We start from the raw sequence: 13,721 nt of genomic DNA, 5'->3' as shown, positions 1-13,721 counted from the left end.
AGATAACATATAGATAACATTGTGCTCACTCCTGTGGAGTTATTCATCATGAGTCAGTACTAATTGGCTAAAATGCAAGTCTGTAAATAGCACTGAGATAAGGGGGCAGTCTACAGAGCCTTAGATACAAGGTAATCACAGAGGTAAAAGTATATTAATTTAACTGTGTTGGTTGTGCAAAACTGGGTAATGGGTAATGATGGGATTATGTATACTTTTAAACAATAAGAATAGTAGACTGTAGCTTTAAGGTAGATTTCAGGTCAGTTGACCAACTTTTCAGACATGTTTCCATATTCAAATAACCAATTTGTATTGCGAGCCTTCATTTTCGGCATTTTTCATATATCTTTGTACTGTGTCAGATACTAAGGGGTATATTTATTAAGCAGTGCTTCTGGCTCGCTGGAAACATAAGTTAAGTTACAACCAAAAGAAGCCTAGATGACTGATTTTATGGCTTTTTAAGTCTCGTAACATCTGTCCAAGAAACCAACAAAGACTCAAATCTCTGTTGGTTTGCAATTCAAATACTTATTCAGACTCACTCATTATGCATATTGGAAAGCTTGCACTAACCTACATTTACTATGGTACATGCAAGGCCTTTACTAAAGTGATTTAGGGCTAGATTACAAGTGGAGCGCTGATTTATCGAGCCCCCACAAACGGGCAAATTCACCCATTTACGGGAGCGCGATAAATAACAACCCATTATAAGAGGCTGGTTATTGCTACCACGAGCTCATGCTAGCAATTAGCACTCAAAGAATTAAACAGAAGTCAGACCTCTGGTTAATTTTTTAAAAGTCCTCCACAAAATAACATGTGAAGTCCCTTTTAAAAAAACAAAAAATTTAGTATTTTTTTAATGCACTAAGCAGTTTTGAGGGACTAAAGTTGGTGGGTGTGGGGTGTAAAAAGTGCCTTTACATTGCGGTCTATGGGAACTGTGTGTTCCCAGTAAATATATATGTACTATTTATGTGTTAATATGTGTATATATACACATAATACATAAATATATACTGTATGTATATATTCATATACATATATATTTATTTGTCCTGTCCATCGCTGCGCGACTTACCCCCTTCACTGCACTAGTTCTCGTGCCGTGTCTCACGGCATGAGAATGAGGCTTCCATTGGAGCCTATGGAAGCAAGCATGCTCTCGTGAGTGCAATGCTTTATGTGCATTCTAATTGCACCTCATTTGTAATACCAGTGCACATTTACGTACGCTGGTATTACTAAGTTGAGCGCAAATATCGCTTTTGCAGAATCAACATTTTGCGCTCAACTTGTAATCTGACCCTTAAAAAGTTGTGCGTGCCCAGTAGTGCAGACGGCTGATGCCGTTTGGGACACTTACAGTTAGGATTCCATGATGTAGAATAATTACTTCAGGTGAGGAAGGCAGTATAGTTAAAATTGACACAGTGGAGGGTTGTGGAAAGCTGTGTAGAAAGATTTGTGGGAAAACACTACATATTTTCAAATAGTATAAGGTAGTGGCTGGTGTTATAGACTTTCCAGCAGATGTAATAAGAATGCTTACTTGCTATTTAATGGAAGGTCCCAGTTAACCTTAACCCATTTATAATACAGCCAGTAAAGGGGTTTTGTGAATTTCATACAAGCAGATAAGCAGCTGCAGATTTTAGTTTTTTGCATCACTAATGTGAAGCACAACAGATACTGGCAAGATTGTTGCTAGTTAAAATATCTGCTTCTATAAATTTCATGTCTATTGTAATCTTGATCAAAGCAAGTTCAATTGTAATAAGCAGATAATGGATTCTTTAAAGGGACTTGTTATACCAGCTGCAGAGCATAACATATATGGATAATTGTTCCTTCAGGTTTATGTTTGTATATGAAAAAGCAGTTTTTTCTCTTTGAGACAACAACCCATTAACGGCTAGATTACAAGTGGCGCTTTAACTGTTGGGCGCAAGTGATATTGGCTTTTTGCGCATGTCGGAAATAGCGAGTATATTACAAGTTTAAAGTAAGCGCAATTGCAAGAGTGCAATAACATTTTTCGCTCGTCAGATTAGCACGACTGAAACCCTCATATAAAGGGTAGTGCGTTACAAAAGTTGCATAAAACAAAATAAATACATTCAAAATTACAGTTACACTCATGTAAATACTATCTGCTAAAAATTATTCATAGAAATATTTAAAAAATTGAAAGGGTTAAACGGTATATGGTATATGACTGCACAGTGCTATAATGTATGTGTATATATATATATATATATATATATATATACACTGTATATATATATATATACATACATTTACACATATACATGTCTAAATATGTGTATGTATGCATATTCATATATGTGTGTGCGTGTGTGTGTGTAGATGTGTGTACATGTGTATTTAAATATTTATGTGTTTTACTGTATATTTACTGTACATATTTAACATTCCAATGTTCTTCACATACAGGAATATGTTATATATATAGAAACATTATTTATGCTTACCTGATAAATTTATTTGTTTCTAGACACGGTGAGTCCACGGAATCATCAATTACTGTTGGGAATATCACTCCTGGCCAGCAGGAGGAGGCAAAGAGCAACACAGCAAAGCTGATAAAGTGAAGGCAAACTTTGGTGAAAGAAAGCCCGTTTTTTAAAAATACTATTAAAATAAGGGGCACTTTCATTCATCAAAGTTTACAAAGCACCCGTTTTGTTAAAAAATTACCTTTTTTTCTTTTTACAGCTAGAGCAACTTCCCCCACCTAGAGATCCTCTATTCACACGTCAGCAATGACTAATCCTGCTTCCTCCAATCACAGCATGGCCTCAGGCAATGACTACCCTGGGGGGAAAGCTGTGTTTGGAGGAAACTGGATTAATCATTGCTGACGTGTGAATAGAGGATCTCTATGTGGGGGAAGCTGCTCTAGCTGTGAAAAGAAAAAAAGGTAATTTTTTTTAACAAAACGGCTGCTTTGTAAACTTTGATGAATGAAAGTGCCCCTGTTTTTAATAGTATTTTTAAAAAACGGACTTTCATTCACCAAAGTTTATGATCTCTCCCATCCATCCCAAATTTCACAAAACGTCAGTAGATCGCACAGCCTTAGCAGCGCTATGAGCAACTCAGCATCTAAAGTCTTTCTGCCTTAAAACAAATGGACACTGACTCAAATAAGCATAATGTCAAACACAGATATGAAAGTCTAACACGCTTATGATAAGCTACAGCCCATAACAGATAAAATAGTAAAATACTTTTAAGGTTCCATCAAAAAGTAATAATCCCAGTCTCAGAAGTCACAAGATCAGTGCCTGTTCCCTGCCATAAAACATCCTTTAGAAAGGATTTTTGTCCCAATAAAGTGCATAGAGCTATGAACCCCTTCAGTGCCAGCCTCCTAGCCCTAGAAGACAAAAGGGCACTTACCTGCACATCCAGCTGTCCGGCAGGAGGACAGCACACCTGGCATGAAAGGATGTCACTCCTCACAGAGACCTGTGAATAAAAGAAGGAACAGAGTAAGCCTACTCTGGCATTCTATTTGAGGGCAGCAATCTGTCAGGAAAACGCAGTGAGGCCCACCCCACAAGTTCCTAACTGCTTGAAAGCAGCCACAGCCCTACTGGAGGGCCTAACGTGGAGTACAGCTAGACCCAGCTTGTAAGATCAGAGCAAATCTGCTCAGGCTTACAAAATAAAAAAATCTTGATAGAAGAATTTTTAAACAGACACTTAAACTTCACCTCCTCCTTGCGCTGAAGGCAAAGAAAATGACTGGGGCTTGTGGGAAGGGAATGATACTTAACAGCTTTGCTGTGCGTGCCTCCTCCTGCTGGCCAGGAGTTATATCCCCAACAGTAATTGATGATTCCATGGACTCACCATGTCTTAAGAAAGAAATATATTTAATAATTAAAAAAAAAATTCTATATGAAGAAAATAGGAATGTAAAATATGCATATTACACATGAAGACTTGCTAACCTCAATATGCATTATTGAAGTATTAAATAGAAAATATACATGTCTATTTAAGTATTTATGTGTTTTACTGTATATTTACTGTACATATTTAACATGTTCTTCACATACAGGAATATGTTTTTTTAGTGTAAACACATATTGCTATATATATATATATATATATATATATATATATATATATATATACATACATACATCTGTTTATACCTATACCTGTTTATCTATTTCTATAGATATATAGGTATAGATATCTTTTTGTAGTAACATTATCAGACATATATAGAAATATATATTAAATAATAAAAATTAAAACATTTTAAATGTGAAGAATATAGTAATGTAAAATATGTGTATTGTGCTTCATGTTTTGTGATTTAGGTTTAACGCGATGGTGGGTTAGTGCACATAAAGACTTGCTAACCTCAATGTGCGTTATTGAAACATTAATGAAAATTATTATAGATACTGTAAATATATATATATATATATATATATATTATGGATTATTTAATATTGTTTACAATGTGTTTGATAATTTTTAATAATTATTATTAATATTTTTTAATATTTTATATGTAATATTTCAATAACATGCATTGAGGTTAGCAATTCTTCATGTGTGCTAGACCTAAATCATAAAACATGATACGCATATTTTACATTGCTATGTTCTTCACAGAATTTTTTTTTATTTTTATTATTAAATATATATATATATATATATGTGTGTGTGCAAAGAGAAAAATTTCAATATGAGGTAGAGGCGCTCAGCTATACTGTATACATAAATAAGTCCAAATGTTTGGAGAAAGTCTTAGTTGTTGAATTTCATCACAAATGTGGATTCAATAGAGAAATTTCTGCTTACCAGCTGTGACCTCAATCATATGAGGTAAGCTATGTGCCCAGGTTTAGAGATGATTCACTGAGATAGTTCTTCTGTGTCCTGGTGATGTTCCCGGAAGCCTGTTGTTAGAGTGGGTCCTTCTTGTTCCAATTCTTTAAAAGAATGAAAATCCTGGACTCTCTTTAGGTAGAATGTAGACTGTAGTCCGTCTGTTATATCTTTCTTGCAATGGTGGTAGGAATGCTTAATTCTTGTCCTTTAGGAGGAGGTAGTGCCTCTAGGTGGTGAGAATCTCCTTCCCCTCAGGGTGCAGTCAAGACGTTGTTCATGGAAAGAAAACAGAAGCACATAGCATAATATTGTTTAGACAAAATTAAAATATATTTATTTCATAATCATATGCGCTTACATTAAAAACCCTCAATCGACATGAGGTAAGTGATACAGTCCAATCTTTGAACACAGTGGGCAAAGTGATTTTAGCCCCTCTAGTCTTATACACCTTTGCTCTGTTATATGCCTAAGGGCACACATCATATCTGAGTCAACTTTGCATATATGCATGGTGTTCAATCCCAAGTGACTTTGTACTAAGGACGAGTGTTCTATTACCAAATACCTGGACCCCTATACCACCGCTACTCTCACCATACCCTAAGGATACAGCCATACAAGTTGTATACATGTTTGTCACTTACCTCATGTCGATTGAGGGTTTTTAATGTAAGCACATATGATTATGAAATAAATATATTTTAATTGTGTCTAAACAATATTATGCTATGTGCTTCTGTTTTCTTTCCATGAACAACGTCTTGACTGCACCCTGAGGGGAAGGAGATTCTCACCACCTAGAGGCACTACCTCCTCCTAAAGGACAAGAATTAAGCATTCCTACCACCATTGCAAGAAAGATATAACAGACGGACTACAGTCTACATTCTACCTAAAGAGAGTCCAGGATCTTCATTCTTTTAAAGAATTGGAACAAGAAGGACCCACTCTAACAACAGGCTTCCGGGAACATCACCAGGACACAGAAGAACTATCTCAGTGAATCATCTCTAAACCTGGGCACATCGCTTACCTCATATGATTGAGGTCACAGCTGGTAAGCAGAAATTTCTCTATTGAATCCACATTTGTGATGAAATTCAACAACTAAGACTTTCTCCAAACATTTGGACTTATTTATGTATACAGTATAGCTGAGTGCCTCTACCTCATATTGAAATTTTTCTCTTTGCACACATTTTTCACAGAGTCAGGGGTACTCTGTTTCAATACAGAGGCAGCACGCAATCGTATACCTAGTTTGATTACACTCAGACTACCTATAGGCATCATAATTCAGGAATTTCTTATATCCATCTGATAGCAGTTTTCCCTTGATTTGTTATATATATCTTTGATATATCTTTGACACATCCTAGATTTTAGCGCAGGTGACCTCTTTCTCTTAAATATATATATATATATATATTAGGACAATAAAAAGAAGTGGAGATCTCTCTACCGGAGTACCAGCACTTGCCCTGAAGGGTTGCCTTCTCCCTATATACCCAATGTAAGTTAAAGGGAATAGAGTTAGAGTCCCTGGGATATGCACAAACTCCAAAGCTAAATCACTGTTTATCCAGAGAGTAGGGGCTTGTCTACCCCTTAGTATAACACAGTAATGGGTTCAATAGATGCAGTTTAGGTACTCACTTTCAGCCTTCCTGTGAGCTCACCGTGTACTGCACTGTCCGTTCCTCTGCTGTGCTATCCTGTGTATGCGAAAGCCAATGGAGATCAGTGTGTCGATCCAGTTGACCGCTGATGAATTCACTTTTCTCATTGGTACCAGTTCCCCTCTCTTTAGATGGCTAGGTTAATAAGCAACTGAATCAAGCCAGCCGTGTAGCGATCTCCATCGCCAATGTGTAATAGGAATTCCAAAAAGACAAGACGGCTTAAAATCCAAGTGCTTTATTCAAAAAATAGTGACAGCATACAAAACATCAGTTCATCGATATTAGGCATCACAGCACTACTAAAATTAAAGAAAGGGTAAGACTGCAGGCGAGTTGTCTTACGCGTTCCAGCTTCCTGCCTTTATCATAGACCTTGTTAACCCATTGTAGCCTGCACTTTAAAAATATGATCTCTGCATTTCATTGGTCCTGAGGTCTCCCCTAGTAGCCAATCAAAAACCTTCTCTGAAAGTGACAGGCAATGCAATATTTCTACCAATAGTGTCAGCTTATCTAACCTATGTACAATTACCTCTCCCTTTTGAGCCTAAAAGTTATACATTTGTTAGAAAAAACACAACACACATATTCTATTTAAATACAATAAATTCATATGTAGAAAGAAGAACAAAGAGAAAGAGAATTACATGTTAAATCGTTGGATGGTAATACATCTCTAGTGATTGTGTATTAACCCAAAATGTATCTATCCTTAGTATATATATAGTTGCAAAATGTGCAAAACAATCAAGCATATTTATTGAGAACTACTGAATGTAAAATTAAGTAAAGTGAAAAAAGCTAAATTCTAACAGATGCTACAATTGTTAATCTGCCCCTGATACAATAGGAGCTAACCAATATGGTTACATAGATAAATATCTGACTTACGAATAACAATGCATCTGATTTGAATAATATCTATAGTATCTACATTCCATGGGATATGCTTAGATAAGTATATACATGCTGGCTGATATCATACCGAAATTCTTTTATATTACTACCAGGAGTTAATGACATCAGTTTCTATATTCATGCCTAGTGGTTGCCTAGTTGCTAAGGTATAAATCCAGTAGGCCTCCTTTTTGTGTAGCTCACGCAATCTATCGCCATCCTTAGGTCGTTAGTACTCATGGATGGTTATAGACCATATTCATAAACGACCTAGGGATGGTGATAGATTGCGTCAGCTACGCAAAAAGGAGGCCTACTGGATTTATACCTTAGCAACTAGGCAACCACTAGGCATGAATATAGAAACTGATGAAATTATAAATATAAAATAATTTTGGTATGATATCAGCCAGCATGTATATAATTATCTAAGCATATCCCATTAAAGGGATAATGAACTCAATTTTTTTCTTTTCTGATACAGATAGAGCATAGCGCTTGCTGATTTTTGGCTACATTTAGTCACCTATCAGCAAGCAGTACCCAGGTGCTGGATACTGCTGGGCACTTTACCTTCATGAGTATAGCTTTTACTTTGTGTCACATGCCATGAATAAAATAAATGCTGGTCCCAGGACAAGTAAACAAACTAATATTAGCTTATTTTTCACATTTTAATATAACTGCACATCCATTTTAAGTTATCCGCTGGTTATAAAGATCATGCATGTTACGGGTGATTTACATTTTTTCTCTGCAGCATCACTTAAACAGAACAGAACAATGAATCTCCCTGAAGAACAAAATGTACAGTACTTTATTTTCCCTTATGAGAGATGCAAAGTGCTTTAAGAATCCAGGAAAATTATTTGCTTATGGAATCTACATATCTCATTTTGACAGCACCTGGACTAGAAAAAGAAAAACCTAACTGCAAGACACATTTAAAGTTCTGCAGTTCTGCTATACACCACTTAAAGGGACATAATTATCTGTAGAAGTTACTTCTGTAAATGTCTGTGAAAATCCTTGTTTTCTTTACTAGATTTTCCATTTCTGTAGTTTACCTCTCCAGAACAGCTCTACTAATTGAAACTCTGGCTCTTTTAATATATTGGAATGGCTTTAAAAAGAAAGGGGAAAAAAAGCAAAGAAATATTCCATAGAATGAATTCACAGGAATTCTGCTAGATTGGAATAGGGCCATTGTGATTTAAAATTTTACTTTTTACTACTTTGTTTAAAAGCTAGAAACAGAAGTTATTTGCAAGGTCAGATGCCAATCAAAATCCCTAGTTGTCAATCAAGATCCCTAAATGATCCCTAAATTCTACAATCAAGATCTCTATATAGTCGCTCCAGTTGTCAATACAATTCTTATATGGTCCCTCCAGTTGCCAATCAAAGTCCGTATATTTTCACTCCAGTTGTCCATTAAATCAATAAATGATCCCTACAGTTGTCAATCAAGATCCCTATATGTTCCCTCCAGTTGTCAGTTAAATCCCTATATGTTCCCGCCAATTGCCAATCAAAATCCCTATATGACCCCTACAATTGTCAGTCAAGATCCCTAATGATACCTACAGTTGTCAATGAAGGTCCCTATATGGTCCCTCCAGTTGGCAATCAAAATTCCTTTATGATCACTCCAGTTATTAATTAAGATCCCTATATAATCCATACAGTTGACAGTCAAGATCCCTATATAGTCCCTCCAGTTCTCAATCAACTCCCTATATGATCCCTACAGTTATTAATCAAGATCCCTTCATGATCCCTACAGTTGTACACCAGAATTTTTAAATGATCTGTACAGTTGATAACCAATAAACATGTGCTTATGCATTATCTGCTGTTGTGGTTGCCAGCTGTACACACACATGGCCTCTCCCCAAAGCTTTTCCTTAGGCCTCTGCCTTGACCCCGCCATGCATATTTTTGACAACTGAGTAGTGACTTTATCCCCTTGGCTGACAGTAACACACAAATAAATGATTTTGCCAGAAACACCTTAACAACATCTGACTGCCAGTAGCACAGACTAAAGCACTGTTTTTACACCTCGGGGGGGGGGGGGGGGATTTTACCCAAGTGACTGTACCTAACACATGTAGGGCCGTGTTTAAACACCCTCTGAGATGGCTAGAAACAAATATTTCAAGTATTTTGTTTTTACCATCCTTAGCTACTTGCCGCTAGTACCACATAGCTCAGTGCACCTGCAGTATTGCTTGTTTCAGGGATATATCTGTAATGTACAGAGGCATAGGAGGTATTTCAAATGTAGCTGCCAGTAAGGGGACTTCAAGTGTCCTGTATTTTTGTAAAGATTTTACTTGAAAGCCTGAACTATTGGACACCTGACAACCCTACCTCCTGCACATACACAGTGATTAAATTGTTACTTTAACATTGTATTACTCCACAGAGCCCTTGTATGCGCATTTTGAGTTAGAAAATGTGTGGCGAGCAAAAATGGGTTTATTGCGGCTGTTTGCATACGTCAGGTATAGCACTCGTATTACAAGTTGAAAGTAAACACAATCGTTTGAGTGCAATTGAAGTTAACGTACCTCGGGTTAGCTCAACCTCAGAGCTCTGGTTAACTGTTTTACAAAACACATCAAAATACATTACAAAGTAGAGTTACACTCATAATAACACTATCTAATAATAATAATTTTAAAAATAATATTGTACAAAAAAGTTATAAAGGCTCAAAGGTGGTCTCAGGTGTTAGAAGAAAAAACAGGCGAAGGACTTTAATATTGTATGTAAATATATATGTCTATATAAGTGTACATATGTGTTTATGTATTTATATGTAGATACAAATAAATAGTAATAATATAATTGACAGTGGTATAAAATCAAACAGTGAAAAAAATGTGAAATAAAAAATTGTACTATACAGCAATGTGCCCTATAGTGAATGTAGCTGGATTGTTCTGAAAGGATCTTCTTTGCACATCAAAGAGAGTGGAAAAAAACTTTCATAGTGTTAAACTGTTTAAAATGTCCCTTTAAAGACAATTGGAAAATGACTTACATGGCACAGGATTCTTGAAAAAGCCGGAAGTACGTCGGAGGCACACCATCATACGTCACAAGGAGAGGCACACCATCATACGTCACAAGGAGAGGCACACCATCATACGTCACAAGGAGAGGCACGCCATTATACGTCACAAGGAGAGGCACACCATCATACGTCACAAGGAGAGGCACACCATTATACGTCACAAGGAGAGGCACACCATCATACGTCACAAGGAGAGGCACACCATCATACGTCACAAGGAGAGGCACACCATCATACGTCACAAGGAGAGGCACACCATCATACGTCACAAGGAGAGGCACACCATCATACGTCACAAGGAGAGGCACGCCATCATACGTCACAAGGAGAGGCACACCATCATACGTCACAAGGAGAGGCACGCCATTATACGTCACAAGGAGAGGCACACCATCATACGTCACAAGGAGAGGCACGCCATCATACGTCACAAGGAGAGGCACGCCATCATACGTCACAAGGAGAGGCACACCATCATACGTCACAAGGAGAGGCACGCCATCATATGTCACAAGGAGAGGCACGCCATCATACGTCACAAGGAGAGGCACACCATCATACGTCACAAGGAGAGGCACACCATCATACGTCACAAGGAGAGGCACACCATCATACGTCACAAGGAGAGGCACACCATCATACGTCTCAAGGAGAGGCACACCATCATACGTCACAAGGAGAGGCACACCATCATACGTCACAAGGAGAGGCACACCATCATACGTCACAAGGAGAGGCACGCCATTATACGTCACAAGGAGAGGCACACCATTATACGTCACAAGGAGAGGCACACCATCATACGTCACAAGGAGAGGCACACCATCATACGTCACAAGGAGAGGCACGCCCATTGGAACACTTACACGCTTATGAAACTTAGCTGAAGTCAATACAGCTGCCAAAACAGAGTGGTCTAAAGTGTATCCAGAGAGGCGGTTTGGAACCAAGAGTAACATTGATTGCCACATTTGTTTTTATTCAGCAAGGACTTTGCTTTTTATTTCATTTGTACAGTAATTGTGTTAATTAAAAAAAATTTGGAACCCCCTGAATAATCACAGGGCCAGATTCATTTGTTCTGAGCACAACACTTAGAGCTAGAGTAGCTCTGTACCATGTGAGTAATTTTCCAATTGTTTAACACTATATCAGAACAATCCATCTACATTCACTATAGTGTACATACAGACATATATACACATATGAACACATAAATATATATATATACATATCAACACATACATATATATATACACATATCAACACATACATATATATATACACATATCAATACATACATATATATATATATACATATCAACACATACATATATATATATACACATATCAACACATACATATATATATACACATATCAACACATACATATATATATATACACATATCAACACATACATATATATATACACATATCAACACATACATATATATATATACACATATCAACACATACATATATATATACACATATCAACACATACATATATATATACACATATCAACACATACATATATATATATACACATATCAACACATACATATATATATACACATATCAACACATAAATATATATATACACATATCAACACATAAATATATATATATACATATCAACACATAAATATATATATACACATATCAACACATAAATATATATATATATATACACATATATATGCATTGGAGCCCTTTGCAGTTAAGTAGATAACACCATGAAAGATCATATTTTTGCAATATTCATATTTAAAGGGACAGTCTACACCAGAATTGTTATTGTTTTAAAATATAGATAATCCCTTTATTACCCATTCCCCAGTATTGCATAACCAACACAGTTATATTAATATACATTTTACCTCTGTGATTACCTTGTATCTAAGCATCTTCTGACAGCCCCCTGATCACATTACTTTTTATTTATTATCTATTGACTTCCATTTTAGCAAACTAGTGCTGTGTTGTGCTGACTGAAATAACTCCACGGGCGTGAGCACAATGCTATCTAAATTAGCCCACATAAACTAGTAGTCTCGTGTTGTGAAAAGCAATAAAAAAGCATGTGATAGGAGGCTTTCTGTAGTGGCTTAGAAATAGGCAGAAATTAAGGCCTAGATTTAGAGTTCGGCGGTAGCCGTGAAAACCAGCGTTAGAGGCTCCTAACGCTGGTTTTAGGCTACCGCCGGTATTTGGAGTCAGTGATTAAAGGGTCTAACGCTCACTTTTCAGCCGCGACTTTTCCATACCGCAGATCCCCTTACGTCAATTGCGTATCCTATCTTTTCAATGGGATCTTTCTAACGCCGGTATTTAGAGTCGTTTCTGAAGTGAGCGTTAGAGCTCTAACGACAAAACTACAGCCGCCGGAAAATAGCAGGAGTTAAGAGCTTTCTGGGCTAACGCCGGTTCATAAAGCTCTTAACTACTGTACCCTAAAGTACACTAACACACATAAACTACCTATGTACCCCTAAACCGAGGTCCCCCCACATCGCCGCCACTCGATTAAAATGTTTTAACCCCTAATCTTCCGACCGCCACCTACGTTATACTTATGTACCCCTAATCTGCTGCCCCTAACCCCGCCGACCCCTGTATTACATTTATTAACCCCTAACCTGCCCCCCACAACGTCGCCGCCAGCTACTTACAATAATTAACCCCTAATCTGCCGACCGCAAAGTGCCGCCACCTACGTTATCCTTATGTACCCCTAATCTGCTGCCCCTAACACCGCCGACCCCTATATTATATTTATTAACCCCTAATCTGCCACCCTCAACGTCGCCGACACCTGCCTACACTTATTAACCCCTAATCTGCCGAGCGGACCTGAGCGCTACTATAATAAAGTTATTAACCCCTAATCCGCCTCACTAACCCTATCATAAATAGTATTAACCCCTAATCTGCCCTCCCTAACATCGCCGACACCTAACTTCAATTATTAACCCCTAATCTGACGACCGGAGCTCACCGCTACTATAATAAATGGATTAACCCCTAAAGCTAAGTCTAACCCTAACACTAACACCCCCCTAACTTAAATATAATTTACATCTAACGAAATTAATTAACTCTTATTAAATAAATTATTCCTATTTAAAGATAAATACTTACCTGTAAAATAAATCCTAATAT

At 37.0% G+C, this 13,721-nt stretch overlaps 1 protein-coding gene across 2 annotated transcripts in view; it reads right to left on the bottom strand.

Moving 5' to 3' along the window:
- Nucleotides 1-13,721, bottom strand: part of MMP24 (matrix metallopeptidase 24) — a 520,603-nt gene that overhangs the window by 193,005 nt on the left and 313,877 nt on the right. The gene's annotated exons all lie outside the window — the stretch shown is intronic.

Source organism: Bombina bombina, chromosome 1, assembly GCF_027579735.1.
Source record: "Bombina bombina isolate aBomBom1 chromosome 1, aBomBom1.pri, whole genome shotgun sequence".
NCBI lineage: Eukaryota > Metazoa > Chordata > Amphibia > Anura > Bombinatoridae > Bombina > Bombina bombina.
Note: the sequence above shows the minus strand (reverse complement) of the source record. Positions and strands in the feature narration are given on the sequence as shown.